The 7,463-nt window shown below is 29.0% G+C and overlaps 1 non-coding gene across 1 annotated transcript; it reads left to right on the forward strand.

The window, feature by feature from the left end:
* The first annotated feature begins 6,725 nt into the window (after nucleotides 1-6,725).
* Trnam-cau (transfer RNA methionine (anticodon CAU)) lies at nucleotides 6,726-6,797 on the forward strand. Its single transcript has one exon. It is a non-coding gene; the product is annotated as a tRNA-Met (tRNA).
* Nucleotides 6,798-7,463: the final 666 nt, after the last annotated feature.

Below are 7,463 nucleotides of genomic sequence, written 5' to 3' on the forward strand. Positions count from 1 at the left end.
ATAAATTATATTAATTCTAGAAGAAAATAATAAGAACATTATTACAATTTAAATTTTTTATTTGACTTTTAATTTTCAGTGTTATTTTTAAAGTAATAATAAATATAATTTATTGAAATGTTTTTGTTTCTCTGTTAATTATTTTAAGTTCAATTTTACGTTTTTAAATTTCAATATCATATAATATAAATATATAATTACCATTGTGATTGTCTATACTTTAATTACTATTTAATATAACATATGTACCTACCTATTTCATAATAATACCGACTACTGGTTTTATTACTGTTACGTTAGATAATTGACAAAAATGTTTTAAACTTTTAAAGACTGATGTATGACAATGTTTGTCTATCATTATTTTTATTGTGATTTATATTAATTATGTTTAATACATTATATTATTCTATTATAATCGTAATATTTTGTAATGAGTAAAGAATAATATAATATTAAACAAAATATTATTAACTATTAAATTAATGAATAAATACAAATATATTTTATTTATAAATGCAGCTTGGTTACTTTTTACGTAATTGTAACCTGTATCTATAGAGACATAATATTTTTGAAGAAATTTCTATTTGTAACTTTAGTTATGATAAGTTGAGTAAGTTGCTCAACTCTGCATATACCCATATAATTTAGTTACAATCAGCAAAGTGAAAATATATAATACATATAAATACATACATTTATATCCATGTACGCGTGTGTCTTCTTGTCGCTGTGCTTAGGTACGGGCTATACAGATAAAAACTATTTTGTGATATTGAAATAGTCTCCAGTGGTCTACAGGTTAAGTAACCTCTTTCAAGATATCTCAAAACATTGTAAAAAAGAAAAAATATTATGGTTTTACATAAATATTTCTACCAGATAATGTTCCCAGAAGGATACAACAAATAGAAAAAACAAGTCATATATAGAGATTTACCATTTCTCAAAATAAAATTATCATATTAAAGTGAAGTTCTTGAATATTTCTAGCAAAAACTGCTAATATAAAACATAAAAAAGACTAATCATTCTTTAAAAAAAAAACAATTATCCGTGGGTCTACACTTTTATATTTTGCTTATTATCAAATTATTAAATATGATAAAATTATATTATTGCCTTTCTATACTTAATAATAATTTAATATTTAAAATTTACTTTAATTTTAAATATTTTAAAAGGATCAGTACTCTTGGGATATATCCTATTCATATTATATATTATTTATTCTACATTTTTTTTAATCTATAATAATTTAAATCTGGATAGAATACATTAGATTTTAATTTCCATAAAAAATTATTTAATTATCTTATTTTATACGTTAATAAAGATTTCCTACAATAAACAATAATACAATACCTACCATCATAATATATTATCATTTATATTGACACCACAACATATTTTATTGATATTACATTTGTTCATTGAATCCGCAGATATTTCACCAAAATCTACTTTTACTCCTGCTTCATATAATATTATTTTATTTTTTCTTATAAAATATAAGGTACTAAAGATAACATTTTATTTTAAATATATCAGCCAAACACAACACTATACTAGTAAATTTCACATACCTTAATATAAAAACAAAAAATTAAAATTTCATTTTTGAGTATGATGATTCTATAAAAAACGGAAAATCCGTCTTGGAAACGTGATGTCATATCGCAGCCTCACATATTATAAAATTAAATAGAATATATTTCCATCAAATCGTGTTATTCCAATATGTAGATCGTAAACCGTGAACGCTTTATTATTTTGACGCATAGGAAGATAACAAAATTAACTTTTTTTGAGTTATTCATACTTTGATGATTGAACTTTTTAAAATATATGTGCAACTTTTGTATAATAAAATTTAATAATGACAAAACTAAAAATGGATAACAGTTATTTGTTTATTTATTCCAATGAACAATAAGATTACATTGATAAAAATAATGAAAGATGTTGGTCATTTCTAAGCTAATAGGTGTATGACTTTCATGTTAAAAAACAAATCAATATACCTAATTGTTATAGTATATCACGTGAAGATTGAAAGGTAAGATATGTCAAAGCACTATTTCTGGTGCAAGACAATAAAAATAAATAATAAATATTAACGGTGCATTTTTTTTGTTTTAATTTTTGAATAATCTAAAATCTTAGAGTAAAATCGTTCATTACAAAAATGTTAAAGAAAAATATTTTTGAATGAGTAACATAATTTCGTCTAAACTTTATTTTAAAACAATTTAACATCTATCTAAAATTTTAAAATAAAAGTTTATTGTTTTTAAGTCAATTATAAAGTTCAATCAAAATAAAATGGAAAACCAATATGTTAATGATAATTTTAATCTAAGATCATTCAAAACTAATAAAAATATATTTTATGCTCTCGTTGTATTTAATTAGAACATAAGTCTGAGACATAACACATATTATTATACTCGTATTATTGTAGTGACACAATGAAAGTATTTTAACTAAAACAAACTAGGTATATTAAATAGCTATATGATTAATAAATAAATAATAATTGATTTTACAAGTGAAATTGTGAACATGATTAATGAATATTATATCAAAAAAACCATAGTGATTGTAAATTAGCCTTTATAACAATAAGAATTAATAAGTTATATAAAATAAGTAATAATACACAAAATACTAGCCTAAAATTGTACCGAGTTACTTAGTACTATAAATAACACCAATGATTTTTTTTTTTTCATAAATGATTGAGATACCTAATGAAAGTATAATTCTACTGACCATATAATTAATATTTAATACCAAGATATTAAACAAATTTTGAACGTTCAACATTTGCTTTAGTTGTTTTAAATAGTAATATAAATCCTATAATATAGGTAGGTAATATATTTATCCCGTCAAAGTAGGTATTAATCGTTTTAAAAGTCAAGACTCACAAGAGCATTTTGATCACTCCCATCGATAAGTTAAGCCTACAATAGACAATAAAATAATCTCGTGTACTAAACCTATTATAGTTGCGCCTCCGATGGACATCACCACTGCTCGAGAATGTATGTGTATATTATAACGTCATATGTGTGTTTATATAATATAATTGGTATAGCGGCATGTGTAAGATAGTATAATACATATGTATTAGTGTGTCCCCTTGACGAAGGGGCGTCGTAATATTATAACGTCAGTTGCGTACGTTATTCACGCATAGTTTACCAGTAGTTATGCAATTATATTATAATATACGCTACAACTGCCATTACAATACGAATTATTTGTACATCGCGCGCGATTTTGTTCCAACGACGATTACGAGACCTGCAGCAAAACCGAACCGAACTGCTGTGCCGTGCGTGTTGAATTATACGCATTTTACGATCCATTTATTTCACTTGTATATAATAATAATATTCTGCCGTACGTAATTCGATTTGACCGTATAAATGTATAATAATGCGAGGATAACGAGGCGCGGGAGCCACGCACAAGGGCGGCGTGTGCGTTCCCTCGCCGGCCGTTTTCGTACATTAAAAACCACAACAATCAAACAAATGATGACTTACTATTTTTTTCCACTCTCCTCTTCCTCCGGCTCGGGATACGTTTTTCACATTTCTCTTCACCGCGTCCTTCTCTCTCCTTCCGTTACCCTCTCACCGCCATCACGTACTCTCTCTCTCTCTCTCTCTCTCTATCCGTCTCTATGCTGCCTGTCTCTACATCGCCCTTATTTTGTCCAACCAAATTCCATATATATATACTCGCCCATATACATTATACACCGATGCGTACTCCTCCGTCATTGAAATCGTCTTCTGTACTTTGCTGTTACACGCGCACGTGACTTATCCATCCACTCTGAGACGTGACGCGTGTAATACGGCGAATGATTTTCGTGTATGGCCCATCCGTCAATTTAAAACAATATATACAATACATATATATATATACCGTCCAGTCCGCCAACGATTACATAATATCGCTTTTCGGAAAAGACACATATAGTAGTTTGTACATTATGTTATTGCGGTTCGAGCATCATATTATACTATGATATATTGATACAGTACTTTAAGTCGTGTTTGCAGGAACAGAAACGCGGTGTCCACTGCCGGTGCGGTGTAACGAGTGTACAGAGAGGAGAGACATGTTACGAAAACGAAGCTTTTTACGACAGAAAAATTGAACTACGAGTAAAATTATGATTCGGTATATTCTTTTGCTCGAAATATTATCCTCTACAATACGAACTAATATAATTATAGGTACTTATACGTACTGTATATACAATAAATTATGAATTCTCGACTTTTGAGCAGTCGTTTTGTTATTTGCAGTCATGTTTTGTTGTTATATGCAGATATTTTTCATTTGGTTTTTTCTATAATAAAACCGCTTTGTTATTATACTGTAACGACCAACGCATGATCAGCGTCGTAGGTATAGCGCAGTGGTGTTCGCTGTTCGTAATTCGTACACTATATATGGCTCCAGTGCTCCACAGTGAAGACCTGGACGTAATGCCAGCAAGTATATTAATTGTTGCTGTAGGATCTGTTTGACCCGTTGAAACTTTTAGTAAATGCGTAGTGGTAACTTTCTAATATACATTCATATAATATAATATATATATGTATTTATAGTGCATGTATATATGTATATACACATTTCGTTATTATGGAAATATAATGATACGCATTGTTTAATAACACTGTCAGTTATTTCCCAGCTGGGACATTAAGGGTGTGCAAATAAAGCGGAGTGGACGAGAAAAAAAATAGATTAAAAAACAAAAAAAAAAAAAAACAACAAAACGAAAAAGTCGTCATCGCCGCCGTCGCGTACAATATGCATACTATATTTGCCCTTGCAGACATTATACGGAGCTATTAACGCGGCAGCCCGTATCGTTGACCAGAGGGCGGTGGAAGCGGAGGTCACCGTACCGGTGGGTAGTTGATAGGGCGGGGTGGGGTCGCCCGCTGGGAACTAAGGAAATCCGGTATAATAATATCCTTCTTAATTATTCAGGACAGGTCCGAGACCCTAATTAAGTCTGTCACTAATAAAAATACAGCCCCAACGCCTCGGCTAGATGGTCACTTTGCGGCTATTTGTCATAGTAAAGGCGCTAACTTGGCACCGGCCAAACATTTACCCTCAACGCCGCCATCGCTGCCGCCGATATTATAATCTACCTTCGCGCGACCCATTCACCACCACCGCAGTCATCGCTGCTGCAGATGCCATTGCCGGCCGCCCATAATTTTTCATATATATTTTTTTCACGGGTTTTCGACCTTCATTAATTTCTGAAATGTCCACCCCTATAGTTTTCCGTCATTTCATATTTTAATCTATAGCTTTTTTTTTTATTTTTTTATTTTTTTTTTATTTTTTTTTTACCGTTATCGAGAAATCCGATACCCGTTATTTATTTGTCAAATTTTTATACATTCTGATTCCAGCGAGGGACTGCTATTAGTTTCACGTTATAAATAATTATTTTTAAAACACTGTTTCGGATGACAGTAAAATCGGGTGCAAGTGCTACCTACCAAAGTTACGTGTATTATTCTTCGATCAATCGGAAATCGAACACTGTGATGTGACTTTAGTGAAATGTATTTTTTTCACATATCTTTAGTTTATAAAAATACAATATAATAATTACGACATCTAAATGTGTTTGAGACACTTAAAATATTTATAAAAACTATTAAAATAGGTACTTGAACTGTATCTTATATCTAACATATTTTAATTAAAAGTAGGTACCACTGTCAATTTATCATTATCATGTAACATGGTGTTTATAACATAAGGTGTATACAAACATATTATAATATTAATAAAATATTAATGTTCCTTACTAATTATATCGTATTTTATAAGTACCTGTTATCTTCAATTTCATTGCACGAGAAACAGATCATTTATAGATTACTTTACCATAGAGCTTGAAAATGGTTTTTAGAAAATCTGCCGTAACCGGTTAAAAAGTTGATGTTTTTATTTTCTAATATCGTAACCGTAACCAAAACCAAAATTTTAAAAAACTTTAACCGAAATCACAAATTGTTAAAAACTATTAACAAAACCTATATCACTTAAACATAATATCTATACTTTTGAAGTAAACATTGGTATAATTGGTTATACCAGTAGTGTTTCATACACGTTATTACACTCGTTATATTAATCGTTGGAAAAAATTAGTACTTAAAAATAAGTTTAAATATTTATAATCCTTGGTGAAACAAATCTGTTTTTACGAACACTAAGAGAATACATTTCAACTTAATAATAATAATAATAATACACCCTAAAACACTATAAGCTAGTATGTACTAAAAAATTCTTAAACATGTATTAAAAACAGTTTAAATGTTCATCTAGAAAATAATTAATAAATGTAATAATAAATACGGGATATTATATTACGCTTAACTGCATAGAAACTTGTTTATAAAATTGTAATCTACTGATTTAACATTACGCTTATGCAGTAGGGCAGTATCTGTATAGCATAAAAATACATTAAACAATAAACATAATATGAAATAAACAATAGGCCAATAGTGACACAGTCACACAGTATCACAAAAATATAATTTAATTTGAGTGTTAAAATGTGTTTATTTATCGGATGTATTTTATCAGTTTATTTCATAGCTATCATATCTATACAAATAATAAAGGTATGCACAATGCATTCATCAATATCTAGCAGAGTGGCGCAGTGGAAGCGTGCTGGGCCCATAACCCAGAGGTCCGTGGATCGAAACCACGCTCTGCTAAGCATATTTTTTTTTAAATATCAATAAAAATAATAAAATACTACGAAAACCGTGCATTTTTTGAGTAAAATAAAATGTATACAACAACTTACACAAGTGTTTACACAATTGTATATTCAAAAGTAGTAGTATTATACTTAATATAGTACTTGTCATAGGTACTTACGAAATAGAACTTTGTATATATTAAATATTCTAAAATCTACAATTTATTCATCAAAAGTAATTGAAATACATTATTTTATTCTATAATAATTATTTTTATAAAATGTATACTATACGCCGTGTCTTAAATCGATCAATTTTGAACTATCGATATCGACACGGAATTTCCAATTAACAATAATTCGTTTATCAGTACAACGGTTATGTATAATATAAACCACAATAGTATACATAATAGTCCTTTAGGTACCTACCCCGAACACAGCTATACCATAATTAATCAGCGTAAAGCCACAATAACAATGATCGCATTTCATGTGGTTAAATATTCATTGTATAACACTTAAAATCGATATTAATATGTTCGCCTATATAATATGACGCACGGCTTATTATTGTTAAATTGCACGAGAGGAATAATTCTGTACATTATAATAGCACATAATATTGTTTCTGCCGAATCGGTTACATTACAAGTTGTGCCTATAATGCCCGAACATA

The sequence above is a fragment of the Aphis gossypii genome, chromosome X (genome assembly GCF_020184175.1).
Source record: "Aphis gossypii isolate Hap1 chromosome X, ASM2018417v2, whole genome shotgun sequence".
In the NCBI taxonomy this organism is placed as follows: Eukaryota; Metazoa; Arthropoda; class Insecta; order Hemiptera; family Aphididae; genus Aphis; species Aphis gossypii.